The 19,405-nt window shown below is 47.9% G+C and overlaps 1 long non-coding RNA gene across 3 annotated transcripts in view; it reads left to right on the top strand.

Annotated features, from left to right (window-relative positions):
• Positions 1–761: 761 nt before the first annotated feature.
• The window catches only part of LOC141585421 (uncharacterized), a 38,088-nt gene continuing 19,444 nt past the window's right edge, over positions 762–19,405 (top strand). The window contains exons 1-5 of one of the 3 annotated variants that reach the window (XR_012518874.1): positions 762–968; positions 1,067–1,150; positions 2,961–3,000; positions 4,152–4,215; positions 17,023–17,572. This is a non-coding gene — a long non-coding RNA (uncharacterized LOC141585421). Of the gene's footprint in view, positions 969–1,066; positions 1,151–2,960; positions 3,001–4,151; positions 5,330–17,022; positions 17,573–19,405 lie in introns of those variants that run through there. The other 2 variants (XR_012518875.1, XR_012518873.1) reach the window with 2 other exon arrangements.

The following is a 19,405-nucleotide window of genomic DNA, read 5'->3' as shown; positions in this document are numbered from 1 at the left end:
GTGAACTGTGCAAGTCAAGTGTTATGCAAGAAAAGCCCATTGGAGCTAAATATTTCTCACAAATGAAGTGTTATCATCAGTGGAGAACTGAATGTTAGACAGGCAAAACGGTGAAGGAGGGATAAGGCAGAAGTTAACTTTCTTTTTTACATTTTTAGGTTTTTGTTTTTCAAGGGACTCTGAAACATCCTGTGATCCTGTTATTTGTGAGAACAAATAACGTGTGGCTGATGGCTGGCTGTGGGGCAGAACTATTTGTAGCTGCCCAAGCCATCCTTGCTGTATTTTGCTTCTTTCACTCTTTCTTGATAACAAGCATGTAGGTGAAGCTGGAGACACGATCCTGGCCTGTAAAACAGAACGGTGGAGAGCAGGGGAAGACTCGCAGAATGACAGGCTCACAGACCCTGAGCCCACCGCACACGAGCCCACGGCCCCATTCCTGGCTGTAATGTTCCATCTAGGGACTTAGGGTACTCCGGTTACATGTGGCAGATTCAAGGATTAGAGAGGGTGAGGCAGCCCCAAGTATAGCCAGACAGGGAGGCTGCCCTTTGCCTGGGAGCCCTACTGGTCCTTGCTATGCCTGGTGCTGGCAGAAACCTCGATGTGCTGTGCTGTGATGAGCCGCGGTGCTGCTCCGGGTCCGCCCTGCTCCCTGCTGGGAGTGCGTGGGCGGGCGGTCAGAGCCCAGGGCTGCCAATCAGCGTCTGACCCAGGGTTGGAGGTGGCGCTCAACACTTCCCCCAGATCCCAGGGACTAGAACTTGGTCACCGGGCCACACCTTATTATAACGGGAGGCTGGAAAGTGTAGTCTTTCTGTGCACCCCAGGAGGAAGAGGCGAACACAGCAGTTTCTTCCACGTAAGGGTCCCTCTTCCTCCTGGGAAAGATGGAGCAGAACACAGCCTGGGCCGGCGGGAAGGCCCCTGGAGGAGGCCGCATTGGCAGTGGGCCTGGAAGGATGGTAGGCTTCCCCTGAGATGGGGCGGGTGGGCGTTGTGTTCTGACAGACAGAAGTGTTCCGCAGATTTAAACTTTCCTCTGCCCGCCTCCTCCTTCCAGCTGACTCAGGATGGAGCAGTGTAATTTGGGAGGACCAAGGAGGATAACTCACCCTAAATCTCTCCAGCTGCCCAACCAGGACAGGTGAGCACAAATGCCCCATCTTCTCACAAGGACTTTTGGTGGTCATTTTGTGAGTCAGGAAGGCGCTTTTGCAGCTGACAATTACGTATTCATTGAGGAAACGCAATACAAACCATTCCTCCTCTCATTTACTTAAACGTGATTTTTCTGGAGTCCTTATGTAATTACTGGTATGTTTCGGTAACATTATTAAGAATAAATGGGCTCACACTTCTCAACTGTCACACAAATTCACATGTGAAAAGTGCCTCGAGACAGAGAGTGGGGAGGGAAAGGGAACATTTTCTTGGCCATCGCCCATGCTGGCCGTGCTCAGGGCACATTGCCTGATTATTTGGAATGAACGGTGGCCGGTGCCTTCCGAGCTGGGCTCACTTCTCTGCATCCGCCCTCACGGCGCTGCCCGGGAACTATCTCGGAGAACGCATCCCTGTGCGTGGCTGATAGCAAACCTGACCTCGGTCTGGTACCCAGAAGGCAGGGCCCCCAGAAAGGGACAAACTGAGGGGATAGTTTAGAACTTCTGCGATGCCCTTTCCCCAGCTCTTCCCTCTCCTAGATGGCTGGGATGGAGATTGATAATCTTTTTTCAAGAATTTTAAATGGCAGGGACTGTTTCAAAAGAGCAGCTCTGTGACTGCTGTAAACTGCCCGTGCCCAATACCTGCAAAGCTGTTCCTAAAGCCCTTACGTTATTCACAAGGAGCGTGACAGGAATTGTCATGGGATCTGAGGGCAAGAGCACTGATGCCTCTGCCCAGGTTGTGCACTGCACAATGCCGGGAGCCATCACTTGCATAGTCAACAACGTATTACCCCTGCACTGCGGGTGGGTGGGTGGCCGGACTGCAGAATCCTGGACACAGCGACACAGTCCAAGGAGGCTGCCAGGAGCCCCCGGGCTGGTGCTGTCAGGCTTTCTCTAGTCCAGGATGCAAACATGCTTTACATCTCTGTCAGTTGCCAACATGAAGGCAACAGCATTTTGGGAAGGAGGGCCTGGGAGCTGTTAACTGGATTCTGTGGCCTGGGCAAAGCCACGCCATTGTCCCGGAGACAAGAGAGAACCTTTCTCTCCTCCTGTCCCAAGACATACAAATCTGAGGGGCTCAGGGAGACAAGAGTTTCTGAGTAGCCTAGAGGATCAGTGGGAGGAAAAACCGAAGCGTTCGATGCCAGAACCCAGGGTTAGCGCCTGCACACTGAGCTGGATGCAGACAGTCTCCAGCAAGCTAGTGATCAGATTTTATTCTTTCACTTGTGACCATTTCGCATCCATTGAACCTTTCCTTGTGCCAGGCACTGCACCAATGCATGATATTATCTCATTTACTCCTCAGGGCACCCTTCAAAGGTACTTTTATGATCCTCAAAGTAGAAATGAGGAAACTGAGGCAGGGAGAGTGTCAGTCACTTGCCCAAGATCACACAGCATGTATACAGTGGAACTGGGATCTGAGCTCAGATTCTCTGGCCCCAGAGCCTCATTTTGAACCATCGCGCTCTTCTCCTTTGCTCAGAATTATCTGAAAATACTGAATGTTTGCTTTAGGAGAGTAAGATCAGGGGAGGCCGACGTGAGCTGGGTAGATAGGTCTGTCCCAAACACTCGGATCTGGGCATCTTTCAACTCCTCGATATCCTTCCCTTCCCTCCTCTGCTACCTCCTCTCGTGCTTTTTCATGTTATAGTCGTCCCCTCCAACCAGGTTAGTCCTGAACCCCTCTGCCTCTAGCGAGGGTGGGGAGAAGGTTATTCGCAGACCACTACTTTTATCTCTTCGTCAGCACTACTGCGTCTTCCCTTCCAGATCTGGCGCTACGGTCACAACCTTCAGGAAGCCTGCACAGGTTCGTGTCACTCATTTACTCATTCAATACCTGATGAGCACCTGTTTTGTGCCAGGGACCATTCCAAAGCCTGGGATGCGCAAGTGAATGAACGGGTGTGACCTACCCTTAAAAAGCCCGTTGGCTAGCTGGGGAGAAAGGGAATGGAACAGAGTAGGAGAGATCCGGTGTCCCCTGCAATGGCAACTCTCAAGCTTAATGTGCAAAGGACCACCTGGGGATCTGATTGAAAGCTGGGGTGGGGCCCAGCGTCCTGCCATTCCAACAGGCTGCTGGATGCTGCGGCGGGGGCTGGGGGCTACTCTACATGTAGCAGGAGCCCTGGGGATTTCAGTTGCTACCACAGGAATGAATGCCTCATGCTGGGAGGAGGGAGGCTCAGACAGGGGCTGGGGGTTTGGAAAGGAGCCGAGCGAGGCCTGAGCCAAGTCCTGACCTAAGCCAGGGGAGGGAGCTCGTTTGCCTTTTGCAAACGAAGTGCATTCAAAACCTCACAAGGGACCTGGGCTGGCTCTGTTTCTATCCTGGAATACATATTCGATTTCTTCTGCCTTGACTTGCTTTGAGCAAGTCACTTGCTTCTGGGAAACGAGGCGGTTAGGCACGGAAGTGGAGCTAAGGTTCCCTCCAGCTCTAACATTGTTAGGAGTCTGTGAGCAACTCCATTTCTTGCCATACTCCTAGAGCTTGGTGGACACAAAGGACCTAAGAAATGATGCAAATCAGTCTCTTCATTTTGCAAATGAGGAAGCAGATCCCAAGACGAGGTAATTTTCCAAGATTGCATGGTGGGTCTGAGGCCAACCCCAGCCCCAGACTCCCCATTGCCAGGCCTCGGCTCCTTCCATTACGGCCCCTTCCCTGGGCAGTCCCGGAAGCTCCTTTTCCTTGTATTTCCTCTCATGTGAAATCTCTCCCATGGAGTTGTGCACAGGGACCCTGCCTTCAGTGGTCCCAGACTGTCATTTAGAGTGAGACAAATCACTTGCCTGGGAGGAATTAACTGAGCCCTTCCGTGAAGAGCTGTCAACCATCAAGATAAAGCATTCCCAGCCTGCCAGAGTCTCATGGAGGGAAATTACAAGTCCTAGTAATTATCATCACGGGGAGCTCGGAGTTAACACAGAGTCTCTCTCTTTTTTAATCTCAAGTGATTGATGTGAGCAGTACAGCTTCCCTGGTGCTTTCAGGACGACAAAGAACAAATGGAATTTGGTAAGCCAAGTGCTTTCGCTGAGGGTGGCGTGCCATGGGGTGTCGTTCAGATGCGGATGCCGTACTCAAACCCACATAAACACAAGGGCTCATATGAAACACTCACACGTGTGTAGCTCACGCATGTACACATGCACAATTGCATATACCTACATTTATTCCTCCGTACTCAGGAGTGTTCAGGAGCAATACTGTACTTAGCAGAGGGTGCTGGACACCATGTGTGCACAGCAGATGCCCATTTGGGACTCTGAAAAGCAAACCAGAGGCCTGTAAGTTGAAACTGTAGCCCTTTGAAAAATAAACCCCGCCTCTCCCCCAGAGGATTAACTGGGTTTACCTCATCCGCTGTTTTAATTAATATAGGATACAGCTGGCAGATGGAAGGCTGAAGCTTGAGTTGCATGAATGCAGAATTTCAAATATGTCAACAAGGTTTAATGGGCATTGTGATCAGAATGCTTTGGTTAAATAAACAGGTGCAGCCAGAAATGCCAATAAGCACACAGTGCGTCAGATGCTCACCTACGAGGAGGCAACCGCCCTCCCTTTCCCACACTTGGCCACTGTCCAGGCCAGCTCTGCTGTGACAAAGGGATTAGAAGTCCTGCCCCAGCTCTCCTGGCCAGCAAGGCCACCATCTGCTGGCTGGCTGAGGCATCCCCTCCCCTGATGCAGCCCCAACACACCCCTCCTTCCTGCAAGTGAATTCTGGGGACATCAGCAGAACGTGTGGGAATGTGGGTGAAGGGCTGAGACTCGAGAGGGCTGGGACTTGTGAGCTGGGGTCCTTGCCCTCAAGAAGCCCCCAGTCAAGGCAAGAAGACAGATCTAAGCCCCCAAAATTCAATTCTTCTTGTAGGCTGAGGGCTTCTCTATACTTCATCCTCCATCTTCACCGAGTTGGCTGTGCCCAGCAGAAACCAGAGTTGTGTCAGTGGATGTGACATTGGCTAAGTGCTCTGGGAGGGAGGGAGATTTCGTCTGCTGGAAAAGTGGGGATGGCTTAACTTGGATATTATTTGGGTTGGACCTTGGAGGATGGGAGGAAGTCAAAAGAGAAACTTGGGAGGGGAGAGAGGCAAAGGAAACAGAGGTTGGAAGATGTCTGCACAAAGGCAAATCAATGGTTTGACTCGGGGGTTGGGGGCTTGACGTTGGGAGGGATGGGGAGGATAGAGAAGCATCCCTGCTGAAGCCAGAAGAGAAGGTGGTGCCGATCACACAGAGCTCCGAACAGCCTGCGGAGGAATTGGAGCCTTACTCTGTGGGGCAATCGGGAGTGAAGAAAGGCAGCTTCACACAGAATAAGGCTGGCTAGTCTTGGGTCTGCGGTCGTCACTGAGTAGCAGGGATTGTGGCTGCATGGAGGTACAGGGGGTAGGTGGCAGGGGCATGCCCACATAACAGTCAGGCCCATTTATATTAATTAACGCTAAACTAGCACGGTGACGGAGATGGCCCTCTGGCCCAGGGGGCCCTTCGGCAGATCCATTTCTTTGCCTCTGCCTCTTTTGAAATGTACGTGAGTGATTGAGGATAACTGCTCCAATCATCACTGTCCAGTCAAGAACATGTCTGGGGAACCCCAGGAGTCCTTAGCCCCTCCGTTTGAGAAATACTGTCCTAGCTACTGTGCTATTCCCCTCAGCTTACAAAGGCCACCAGAGAACTTCAGATATATATTGTAGTTTTTTGGTCCAGGCCAAGCTGATTTCACCAAATTGCTTTGGCAGTTATGTCACTGGCCACATCAAGGGGCCTTATAAAGAGGCTAATGCGTTTCCTAAAAAGATCCTATTGAAAATGTGCCTGTAACATGCCAGCATTCCCTCTCTTTAAAGACCTAAGTGAGAAATGTCTCAGACCTTAGAACCAAGAAGAGTTGATCCTTTCCTGAAAACTGGTCTTTTCTTACCGTATCTATGCTCTTGGTCTCAAAACTAATCCCATTTTCCTCTTTGCATTGGCTAGCAGGAATCGCAGAAGCAAAAATTTGGCCCAACTTTAACGAAACGTATAGGATGTTATCATGCAGGTTAGCGGCTAATTTTATTTTAGTGTCCCCACTTTACTCTTCTTTCTCATCCAATTTCTTTTTCTTTTTTTTTTTTTTGAGACGGAGTTTCGCTCTTGTTCCCTGGGCTGGAGTGCAGTGGCGCAATCTCTGCTCACCGCAACTTCCAGCTCCCGGGTTCAAGCAATTCTCCTGCCTCAGCCTCCTGAGTAGCTGGGACTACAGGCACGCGCCACCACGCCCAGCTAATTTTTGTATTTTAGTAGAGACAGGGTTTCACCATGTTGACCAGGATGGTCTCAATCTCTTGACCTCGTGATCCACCCGCTTCAGCCTCCCAAAGTGCTGGGATTACAGGCGTGAGCCACCGCACCCGGCCTCTCATCCAATTTCTTTGCTTAAGTCTTTACGGTCCTATGCCAAATTTATTTTTGTAAGCCACCAAGAATCATACGAAGTGGGGCATAACAAAATCAAAATTAATCAAGATGCATGGGCATGAAGCTGGAAGAAATTTTAGAGAAAATGTAGTCCAACTCCTTAAATTACAGACAATGCAATTGAGACTTTGAGAGGAGTAACATGTCAGGGTGCCTCCGTGAACTTGGAGTTCTGGGGAGAGCCTGGACTCCCACCTGGTACCCTGATCTGACCACTCTTTTCTGTTGTGCCACAGAACCCAAAAATCTAGAAGACTTTTCTAACTCTTTCATGCAGTCTTATGAAACCAATCTCTGTGGGAAACAACCCATCGTGCTACTCTAGCTTCCTCTGAGGGATTCTCCTCGCGTCACCAGCCAGGTTAACATACCCGCTGATGCTCTCTAGCCAAAGCCAGCGGAAGGCATCGTCTTCTGCGTTGCAGTGGAGCAAGACCTGGACATTGAAAAAAATGTCCTGTTTTATGTACAATCATTCTGATGTGTACTGCAGAGCTTGAAGTGAGCTGGTTGTCAGTGGCGATTAAAAATCAAAGCAGAGGATGCTCTATTTTACTATCTGGCTGAAGGGCGGGGGACAGGCATTTTATAACCATCCTTGAGAGAGAGATTGCAAGAGAGATGGGGATGACAGCTTCGCTCCTACGTTGACTCCCAGGCAGCAGCGAACCAGCCCCACTGCCTCATTTGGAAACTGCAAACAGCCAGTGACATTATCGTAAATTCACCAGGGACGGGATCTCTAGTGAGGAAGTAGTTGGGTGCAGGGGACAGTCAGTGATTTTTTTCCCTTTTTTTTTTCCCCCACAGTACTCTTAAAAGCATGAGCCTGGCTCTGCTGAATGAGCTAGCTCATAGCTAGCCTTTGGTTGGGGTCTTTTGGGGCTCTGGGGTAAGGGTGTCCAACCCAGCCCCTTGGCGGGTGAGTGGCTTAGGCTCAAGTCTTGGGCCCCACTCTGGGCAGCCTTGCTGCTCTCAGCTCTCCCTGCAAAGGGAGCTGTGCAGAGGGGGCTGGGTGGGCTTGGGAATACGGGGATTCTGGGTGGTGCTGGAAAGCACTGCTCTGCCTCCTCCAGCGCTCAGCTGAATCCTCACCTCCTCGGGAATCCTTCCTCACCTTGCTGACCAGTTCTCATCATTCTGTCTACCTCTCTTTCTTGGCTTTTGTGATGGTTGCCACTTTACATTAATTTGTGGAACTGTTCATTTAATGTCTGTCTCTTCCAAGGAACTGTGAGCTCCAGGAGGGCCCACACGTAATGGTCCTCACTCACCAGTCTGCTGAGCTCAGGGCCTGGCACGTGGAAGTTGTTCGATGAGTATTTTTTGGTTGGATGAACACGTGATTGAATGCGTTAGTCTCTAGGCCTCTTTAAGCAGCTACTATACTTGATCTCTTGAATTAGGCCCTATGTCTCCTGGGCCTGGGTCGGGTCTGGAAAGAGCACTCATTCCCTGTCATTATCTCCTGGCCAGGGATTATTCCCAGGCAGATGGGCTCAGGATGGCTGTAGCTGTGGGAGGAGAATGTGAGCTTCAGCGTGGAAGGTCAACCTGGGAGAGGCCAGAGACGGAGATCAGAGCCAAAGGGGCAGACCACGGAACAGGGAGGTGTGTGGGCGGCTGGACATGCCGGGAAGCTCTGGTCCAGGTTTTCACGTCTTAAACAAGATAATGAGACAAGTGAGCACAGCTTGAAGTGCGTATGTTTTCAAGTCTGTTGTTTATGATTGTAAAATTACTGAAAGAAGAAGAAAACTGAGTGGTTAACATGGACATGAAACATCTTTAATAATCATGGCAATGCAAATTCAAACAAAAATGAAATACCTTCTCCGTCCATCATCTTGGCCAAAAGTAGTCAGGTCGACAGTGCCAATACCAGAGAGGAGGTGAAGAAGCCCTCATACGCCATTGATGGGAGGTAAATCAAGCTGCCACGAGAGCTATTGGGGGGTACTTGGTGGACCGTAAGATGGCAGCCCCAGGACCTAGTGATTCCATTTCTAGCCATGTTCTCTAGTCTAAAGCAATGCTTCTCAAACTGTATGTAGTTTGCCTGCAAACTGCAGATTGCCAGGCACTGACCTCAGAGTTTCTGATTCAGTCTGGGGCGGAGCCTGAGGATTTTCCTTTCTGCTGATGCTTCTGGTGTCGGAACCACACTTGGAGAACCACTGCTCTGGTGAAACTCTTGCTTATGTGCATAGGAAAACATGCCCATCAATATTCATTGTATTGCTTCTTACAGCAAAACTTAGAAACAAATCAGAAGTCCATCGGAGGAGGAATTGATGAATGTATGTGGCAAATTATGCAATAGGCTATTTATTATACAGAAGTTAAGTGAATAAAAGGAAATATGTATTTGTGAATAGCCCTAGAAAGATGCAAGTTGCAAGGTGTTAGACACAGTAAGATGCATTTTATTGGTAAATTTAAGAGCAGTTTAAAAGATCCATTGTAATTCTGTGTACTCAATATAATATGAATATTAAAACATGGACTGGATATACATCTAATCTATAAAAGCTGTTATCTCTGGAGAGGGAGGGAGGGACTAGTGCAGGGGAAGAGAATAAAGATTAATCTGTTGTTTTGTTCTTTAAAAACATGAGATTGATCTAAATAAAATATGATCTTTCCTAATTTTAGGGGGCAGCTACATGGCTTTTATTGTATTATTCTTTGGGCTTGTCTATATTCTTTTTGTTTTGTTTTGTTTATTTTTTTTTTTAAAGACGGGGTTTCACCATATTGGTCAGGCAGGGTTTGGACTCCTGACCTCAAGTGATCCGCCCACTTCAGCCTCCCACAGTGCTAGGATCACAGGCCTGAGCCACCGCGTGGGGCTTTTCTACATTCTTTGTGATTTTTAAAAAAGAGTAATATAGGTTGGGTGCAGTGGTTCACGCCTGTATTCACAGCACTTTGGGAGGCCGAGGCAGGTGGATCACAAGGTCAGGAGTTTGAGACCAGGCTGATCAACATGGTGAAACCCATCTCTACCAAAAATACAAAATTAGCCAGGCGTGGTGTTGCGCACCTGTAATCCCAGCTACTCAGGAGGCTGAGGCAGGAGAATTGCTTGAACCCAGGAGGCAGAGGTTGCAGGGAGCTGAGATCACGCCACTGCACTCCAGCTTGGGTGACAGAGCGAGACTCCGTCTAAAAAAAAAAAAAGAGTAATATGTGCTCATTGTAGAAAATTAGAAAATGATGAAAAGCATCCACAAATCCACTGTAAACATTTTGCTATTCTTTCCAGTTTCTACTTACAAAAACCAAATAGGGACCATACATACCATTTACATTTTTACAACCTGCTTTTGTGGCTTGATATGCTATTATAAATAGCTTCCCATCCATCAAATTGTTTTGAGTAACATCCTTTTAATTCTCTGTGAAATGCCTCCTATGGTGGTACTTTTATTGAACCAATCCCTATTGGTCTTTCAGCTTTCCGATTTGTTACTGTTGTAAATAACGAGGTGATGAACATCTTATCATGAGAGCTTTGTTGAGGTGACTTCTTTCTGGGCTTGGATACAGCAATATCCTTGAGTTTTGGGTCACAAAGCACGTGATCTTGTCTGTCCCACTGGGCCTGGGATGCGGTGGCTTGAGGGTGTGAGTGAACTAGGTCTTTGTGTCTAGTTAAGTTCCTGGAACCCAAGAAGGCCTAGGCAATGGAGCTTGCAAGCCGTCCCCCGTCCTCCCTCCATTCATTCAGGACAAACAGGTTTTCAGGACGCTGGGTTATGTAGGACAGTCACAGACGACGGGGTCTCGTCTATATGGGAGATATAGGAACAAACAACCACCAATCTCACAGGTAAGGGTACCAAATGGGAGGGAATCCCACAAAGCTGCAGGAGTTCTGAGGAGGGCGTGGTCAGCTCCATGAGTGAAGGCAGCTGGGAAGAGTCTGGAGAGGAGGGTGTGTAAGAATGGGTGTTTTGTTTTTGTTGTTATTGTTTTGTTGTTCCTGGCTTTATTGAGGTCTATTTTACAGATCATAAAATTCAATCATTTTAAGTACATCATTCAATGACTTTTAGTAACTCACTGAGTGGCAGAACCATCACCAGAAACCAGTTTTAGAGCATGTTCACCCCGCAGTAAGATCTCTCACACCCATTTACGGGGAATCCCCACCCCTACAGCCACCCCCAGGCACCCTGATCTACTTTGTGTCTCTATACAGTTTCAGGTTTAGCTTACATTTTGCAGGATGCAGACTGGATCTCAAATTAAGGCAATAGCAAGGAAAGTACAAAACCCGGGGATACCAGTGGTGCTTCTTTCCAGCAGAAAAGCAGTTCAAAGCCCCTGCTTTGCTTTCCGGAGTGAAATTCAAAGGTGGAAGCTTCGAGCAGTCAAGAGCTCTGCACCCCCCGGAAGCACGTGTTCTACTTTTGGTCAAGTAAAGCACGTGTTTCTTTTCACTTCTTGGGTGTCTGGATTCCTCTCTTCCTGCAGTTCCTAAGCTCACTCAAGTGGATGCGGCGCTGTCATTTGCTTTGAAAACACATTTGGCTGTTGAATCTCTGGCCTGGCACTCATGGGAAAGCTGGGCTGGGGAGTCCCAGCAGGATCAGGCCACGAGGGCCTGGAGGCCTGCCAGAGAGTCGCAGAGGACGCGGTGGCAGAGTGGTCTCAATGAGGGTCTTCACTCCCTTGGTGTCATCTGACTTGGTTCTGCTGCGAAGTCCTCATGACCTCTGCTCACCTTAGAACAAGCATTTTTTCCCTGAAAAGAGGTTGAGCAGACCATCTGTGTTCAGTCCGTCTGCCTTTATATAATCATCTTTCATGCCTTGTACCAGATTCTTTAAAAATTACATTACAACTTTTCTAAAAATAATGCAAACTCAATGCAGAAAAACAGCACAATAAATAACCATTCAAAGTCAACTCTATGATCTCATCTGAAGGTAACCGCTGCTGTCATTGCGGGTATATATTTCCTTTTATTTATGTTTTAATTTCTGTGGCATTTTTGTTGGCTTCCATTAAATCCCCAGGGTGGTGGGAGAAGGCATCTTAGATCATCAGGGCACAAGCCTGGCTCTTACTGGCCTGGAAGTCCTGTGTCCTGGGGCTCTCATACTGGCTTAGAGATGGGTTGCTCTGGTACTTTGAACCAGTTGTTTAACGTTAATCTTGATTTTTCCTTTGATATGAGCCAAGTGCTCAGCTCTGGGGACAGAGTCCTTCTGCCTGGGACACTGTCTGTTATGTAAAGGAGAAGAGTGAACTTGAAGCTATTAGCAATTCTAAATTCTCTAAAGATTATCTGGGCAGCAGGCTGCAACACATCTCGGGATCATTCCATCTTTATAGAAGTCATTCCCATTAATCATTTATTAATTACTCTCCCAACTGAGGCAATTAAGGAGATCTAGGATTTAAAAAGAGGTCCCTAGGCTGGGCCAGGTGGCTCACGCCTGTAATCCCAGCACTTTGGGAGGCCGAGGCGGGTGGATCACAAGGTCAAGAGATTGAGACCATCCTGGCGAAACCCGACTCTACTAAAAAATATAAAAATATAAAGATTGAGACCATCCTGGTGAAACCCGACTCTACTAAAAAATATAAAAATTAGCTGAGCGTGGTGGCACGTGCCTGTAGTCCCAGCTACATGGGAGGCTGAGGCAGGAGAATTGCTTGAACCCAGGAGGCAGAGGTTGCAGTGAGCCAGGATTGCGCCCCTGCACTCCAGCCTGATGCCTGGTGACAGAATGAGACTCTGTCTCAAAAAAACAAACAAACAACAAAAAAAGAGGCCCCTATTCATTTCACATCTGAACACCCTGAAGTTCATGGATCCTGGAAGAATGTGAAAAATGGACTCCATTCTTCTTTGTACTTTGCATTTTCCTCTGGGTTTAGCTTCAGCCCCAAGGGGGGCCTAGGAGGGCAGGGGGTTGGCGGGGAGGTTGTGCACTGGTGTGTGCAAGAGTGTACACATATGTGTGACACCCAGTGATCCAGGCTCAGAAGGGAAGGACACTGACTCTGTGAAGTCTGAGGATGGCTTTGGGGCAGGAGCTGGGACAGAGGCTGCCTGTGAAAAGGGGAACGCAGAGAGCCGAGCCTGTCTGCTGGGATTGAGGGTTAGAGATGGGGAAATAGGGCAGCAGCTCTCTGGGTTTGTCCCAGAGGGCTGGATGGGGTCCTGACTCTGAGCTGGAGAGCAAGGGACAGTGGGATGGAAAGGATGTCACAGGCCATCTCCTGACCCCAGGGCACTGTCCTGGGTACCATAGATGTGTGCTTCCATTTAATCTTCCCCCACACTCTGGGAGTCAGGTATCAACAACCACATTTCAGATTTATATTAGGACTCAAAGAGGTGGACTGACTTGCTCAAAGTCCCACGATGGATAAGTGCGGGTTGGGGTTGGAGTCCAGGTGTCCAGACCTCAGCGTCTGGGCATTTTCCCTGATCCAAGCTGCCATTCACGCAAGCAGCCCAGCCTGGCACACTCTGAGAGTCTGTGTTGGAAGTAAAAAAGCCAAGTAATATTGATTTTCTGCTGTCCTGCGAATTAAGAAGCCGTCTCTCTTTTTTAAGGGATACAATGCCCCCTTTTTTCAAGGAATAGAGATGGTAATGAAAGAATTTCCAGAGAATCTAGTGGAGGTGGGAAAGAGTTTTTACCTTCGTGTCCTTCTCCAGGGTGGGTCCCGAAGATGGGAATGGGTTCCTGCTCTCCAGTGGCCATCCTCACCATAGGTCTCGGTTTCCAGGGAGAACATGTTCAGCCTTCCTCCATGAGAGGCCTGGGAGGCAGAGAGGGTGGTGCCCGACGGTAAGTGTGGGGCAGCAGGGGCAGCTGAATTGAGAGTCATTGGAACCTGCAGTGAAGAGAGATTGTGGATGCCAGCGCCCAAGAGCAATGGTGTTCAGAATGAGGGCTGCAAACCCCTGCAGGTGGAAAAGATCGTCAAGGAGCCCTGAGCACTGTAGGTCTGGAGGAAATCAGACTGATTCTCAGCTTCCCAGGAGCGCTGATCATTTCAAAACTGATCTCCCTGAGACACACTTAGTTTTAATGCTTCCCCTGCCTGGAGAAAGCAAGATCCCTATCACCCTTTGAGGAGTAGGGAACCTCCCTAGGGCACTACACAAAGCAGAGCCCTCTTTTAAGGCCTAATCAAGCCACTAACACCCCTTGGAGCACAAAACCTTTCCTGGTCTTACCCACACTCCTGTTAGAAGTAAAGTCTAGTTTTAGAAACGGGAAATTGGGGCTCAGGCTGGAATATTCTCAACCCAGAAATATTGTAGAGTCGGGTAGAGGGAGTAATAACAATTTTTGTTTAAGAATTTTAATTCTGCCGGGCGCAGTGGCTCAAGCCTGTAATCCCAGCACTTTGGGAGGCCGAGGCGGGTGGATCACGAGGTCGAGAGATCGAGACCATCCTGGTCAACATGGTGAAACCCCGTCTCTACTAAAAATACAAAAAACTAGCTGGGCATGGTGGCGCCTGCCTGTAATCCCAGCTACTTAGGAGGCTGAGGCGGGAGAATTGCCTGAGCCCAGGAGGCGGAGGTTGCGGTGAGCCGAGATCGCGCCATTGCACTCCAACCTGGGTAACAAGAGTGAAACTCCGTCTCAAAAAAAAAAAAAAAAAAAGAATTTTAATTCTGTTAGTCCCCAGATAGAACTCTAATGTTTTCTGAGACTATCATGAAAAAATACAAATAAAAGTTTTATGTAATGTCTTTCATATTTGTGCTCATTATTTAATAAAAGAGGTAAAAGATATTTTATCCCATCCATCATAAATTATCCTAGAGAGAGTTAATCTTCATCTTATTTCATTTTGTAGAATGTCTTATATTTTCTACTTCCCATTTAAAATATGCTAAGTGTGGACCAACCTTTTTAGTGGAATTTATCTTTCTTTCATCGAATACATAGAAAAATATGATCATAATATTCAGTGAAATTAATGGAATTATTTCTGATTCTTATTTAATTCCCCAGGCAAAACACCAGAGTTCAAAGAAGTATGCCTTTTATCATATTTCTCACTTCCTAAATAACTTGCAATTTTGGCTTCACATTACATTATTATAAGCTTAATAAATTAAGTAGTCAGGAATCATATATTGAGCTATTATGTTGTTTTTATGACTTATAAAATAGATTAATTATATTGGACAAAAATGATATAAAATTTGAACCATTTTTTAAAACACTACCTTATGGTTTTTTTAACAAAGTTTATCTTCTACTGAGTTTTACAGTATTCCTTAAAATGCCCATTAACATGTTTCTGAAGCTGGACTTTTTCTGACAAAAAGCCTATTTGGTTGGTAGATTTCATAGTAAGGACTGGTTTGATAATTAAGTTTTATGACATAGTTTTCATAATTTGAATTAACTAAATTTGCGGTTTTAGGTTTTCTGAAAATATATTTAAAACAAGTAATAAATAATAAATAAATAATAAAAGCATTTTATTAAAAACGTTGTATTTTCAAAAGTTTAATTAAAGTAATAGATTTAGATTTCCTAAACTTGTCTGACAATAAAGGGTCAAGTCAAGTGCCTCTTAGGGAAAGAGTAATGAGTCTGATTAACAGTCATTTCCTAAGTCTTTTTTTTTTTTTTTTTTTGAGATGTAGTTTCACTCTTGTTGCCCAGGCTGGGGTGTAATAGCACAATCTTGGCTTACTGCAACCTCTGACTCCTGGATTCAAGCGATTCTCCTGTCTCAGCCTCCTGAGTAGCTGGGATTATAGGTGCCGGCCACCACACCTGGCTAATTTTTGGTATTTTCAGTAGAGATGGGGTTTCACCATGTTTGCCACGCTGGTCTCAAACTCCTGACCTCAGGAGATCTGCCCGTCTTGGCCTCCCAAAGTGCTGGGATTACAGGCGTGAGCCACCGCACCTGGCACATTTCCTGGCTTAGTAGAATTTTTTGGTATTCTTTTCAGAAGATGACAAGGAGAATAACTCCTGAGACTGGACAAAAATCCTTTTGCCAATCAAATGGTTTTCAGTTTTTGGTTTTCATCAAAATTTTCAGGCATATAAGTCAGTAGTTCAGAGAATTAAATGACATATTTAGAACAAACTCCTTCCACTCCCATCTACTGATATGACTAGAGTTTCTCAATGCCCACATCTAAAAAACCAGGAAAATAGGGATAGAATTGATGCCGAACTCCGACTCATTAAAACAGCGTGTCATATTCATCAACTGATACACGACCTAGTTGGAAAAAAGCCAGCTCCATTGATCTCATTAAGAAGTACATTTGTAATTTTTAAAATTGCTTTTAAAATTTTATAATTATTAAATTTTAATTAGCTTCCTTGCCTCCAGGTTTTATTCTGCCTCAGTTTTACCTGGCTGGAGTTTTCCACTACAAGTAAAGATCTAAACTGCCAGAGGGAGCATCACCACTCACAGGTTTTACATAGTGGATTGCCTGGTAACATTGAGTTTAAGGAGCAAAGGAGGGAAGAGAGAGACAGAGGAGACCAGGAGGGGCAAGAGGAGAGGGAGGGGGAGGGGGAGGGGAGGGGGAGGAGGAGGCAGAGAGGAGGAGCATTGCTCTAGAGCACAGCAGTCTTCTGGATCGGGAATAATGACATGACCAAGCATGTCTGACTCTGTCTACTATGTGAATATTTAACTTCTCCGTGTCTCTCTTCTCTAGCTAACCCTGCCGTTTCCATCATCCCCATGACCTGGTCTGCAGACTGCTCTGTGCCCCTCTGTGCTGGTCACTTCCCATTAGACAGTCTTTCTAGTCCGCCAGTGTTCCCTTCCCAGGGCCAGGAGAGGAAGGAGTTCATCACAGTCACTGTGGTTAGAACCATGACTCCTACCACAAGACCAACCACACTCCTCTCGGCTACCGAGCCCCTGTGCTAACACAGCTGTGTGTTCCGGGGAATCGTAGCTAACCTGAAGGATGGGTTCTAAGCTCAGCACACTAGGTTAGAATCCCGTAGTCTGCATGATCCTTGGAAATCCCCTGGGAAGGCATGATACTAGAGTCAGGCGCGCGCGCTCTCTGTGAGTGCATGCCGGCCAGATTTTCCTCCAGCGCTGGAATTGTTAGTTCTTTGACTGAACATCAGAGGAAGTCGTTGACAGGTATTTGGAGATCGTGCACCATGAAGAATGTGTCTCTTTAGTCATTAGGATCGTCCTCTGCCTAACCAAGTGCTCATTCTCCGACAGGCATGTGGACAATGAGACTGGGGAGGGAATACCGGGTCTTCCGTATCACGTCTTATGCTCACACTAAGGCATGGGGTCAATGCATTGGGATCAAAGGCACTCTTTAAATCATCTCTCTCTCCCCTCCCCCAGGGGCTTCGTTGAGTCCACAGGTTACGCATGTGTATGATGCAGCCACACTCCTCAAATCCTGACAACCAGACAGCCATGGCGGAGGACGCTGAGTGTTTGGTCAGTGTAAAATACACACTCCTGTCTTCTCAGGGTGACGCTTCTCCTCCTGCAACCCTGTGTGTAGATTGCAAATGGCCACAGATTCTTTCAAGAGGTAGAATCTGTTTCCCTACTCCTTAAACCTGGACTTGCCTGGTGACTTGCTTTGCTCAGTAGAATGCGGCAGAAGTGACACTACGTGGCGGGTAAATCTAGGCCGGAGGAGGCTGTGTGGTACCTTGCTTTTGCCGCTTGGACTTCCGCCGCCGTGTGAATGCACTGCTGGAGACCTGAGACACCCTGGCTGGCAGCACACTCAGGGCTGAACATGCGTGTGAGGCCATCCTAGGCCATGCAGGCCCAGCCGGGCTGTCCGCTAACTGGAGCTGCATACGTGACCCCAGATGAGACCCGTAGAAAAACCATCGCTGGTTTCAGCCCACATTGTTGACCTAGAGAACGTGAACCAGTAAGTGTCATGTGAAACTGCTAAGTGGGATGAGTGGTTAGCTGTTGCAGAGACAGCTGTTTACAGAGGTGGGCTCCCCTTCTGTATGGTGGGCTTGTTGTTGGGTGGTGGCCACTTGACCAGACACTACGTCTCCCCATCCCCTCTGTGTCAGGTGTGGCCACCACGGAACTGGCTTTTGCCAGTGGAATATGAGTGGAAGTCAGGTGCAATCCCTCTGGGCTGAGGCTTGGAAGTTGATGGGGATTCTCCACTCTCTCTTCCCCATTCTGTTGACTGGAAACGGAGGCCTTCTGGGTCCTAGGGGTTCCGGAAGACACAGGAAATCATGAGCCTCAGTTCCTGGTTCCCATGTAATGAACAGCCCACCAATAAGAAATGCTGGCATTGGATGTTACAGGAGTGATCAACTTCTTTTGTGTTAAGACTTTGAAAGTTTGAGGTGTTTGTTAGAGCAAGTGACTAATACAGCCCACAATTACAAATTTCTCTGGCAGGCACTATTTTAAGCACTTTACATTTATTAACCTACTTCATCCTTCCAGCAGCTCCACAAAGAAAGGATATTTTGTCTTTGACAGAGGTGGACACTGTGACTCTAAGGGATTAAGTAAATTTCCCAGGGCACACCTAGAATGAAGTGGGGTTGGGGCTTGATCTAGAAAACCTGTGAGCTAGTTCCTGGTCCTGCCCTGTTATCTCCGGTCAGTTTCCTGATCTGTAAAATGGATTGGGAGTGAGGAGGCTAAAATCACCAGCTTTCCTCTATCGCCCTGACTCCCTGGGTTTCTGTGGTTCTCTGGCTTGACACTGGGACGCAGGTCAGGGCATGAAGGGAACTTACAGCAGGGCAGGAACGAACATCCTACTTCTCAAGTCCTGGGAGGTCCATCTTGGTCTCTAGGCCATTCTGTAATCAGCAGGGGGCGGGGGGAGCTGGACTGACTTGGCAAATCCTGGGAGCTGCAGTGTTGATGACCTGACTTTGGAAGACTCGAGTCAAAACGTGTGGTACCTGCATGTCGGTGTCTTTCCAGGGAAACCCAGGCCTGGCACTCCCCGTCCACAGCAGTAGTTCCAGAACGTTTGTACCCGGTGATGGGCACGGTACTTTTGCTGCCTGGGGAGGCACTGATTGGCTGACTGGCAGAATTAGGGCCGTGCCTTGGCATGAGAGAGTTGGAGACAAAAGCTTTGGACAGTAGGCTGGGTAGGGAATTCGAATGCCCTCCCCCGCTATGTGGCAGATGGGAAAGCAAGAGCCCAAAGGGGCCGAACAATTTGCCCTAGGTGGCCCAGCCAGCTGGGGCAAAGCCCCTTTTCCTGCATCCTGCTTCCTGCTGAATCTGGGCGGGGTTCAGCACACCGACACCTTTTGGCTTTGTTTTTGCAAGTTTCTGATGCAGAGAAGAATTTTGAAAATAAGCTTGGGAGAAGCTTCTTCTCTTGGGAAGTCCCATACAAATCACCTCAGCTGAGAGGAGAGCCCTGCAGACCTATTGGCTCCAAGGCCTTCAGCTGCTCCGCTCCTCCGGAGGACCTTGCAGGAAACCCTGCTAGACTGACGTCGGAGGGCGGCAGCTGAAAGGCCTATGCCTTCTGTGCAGTTTCAGTTCAGTCAGACGCCTGATGTGTGTTGGAGAGGAGGCCTGGGTTCTGCTCCCAACATGGCGAGTCGCCAACTACATGATTTGGTGGGAAGTCTTGATTTCCTCATCTGGGAGGAGGGAGGGAAGGGAAGGGGAGTGGGGTAGACTAAATAATCTCTGAGGCCCCTGTGACCCTGGTCCTGTGGAAATAGAAAAGGTGTTCCGGGGTGTATATTTGTATCTA

The sequence above is a fragment of the Saimiri boliviensis genome, chromosome 8 (assembly GCF_048565385.1).
Source record: "Saimiri boliviensis isolate mSaiBol1 chromosome 8, mSaiBol1.pri, whole genome shotgun sequence".
NCBI lineage: Eukaryota > Metazoa > Chordata > Mammalia > Primates > Cebidae > Saimiri > Saimiri boliviensis.
The sequence above is the reverse complement of the archived record's forward strand: the minus strand, read 5'-3'. Positions and strand labels throughout refer to the sequence as shown.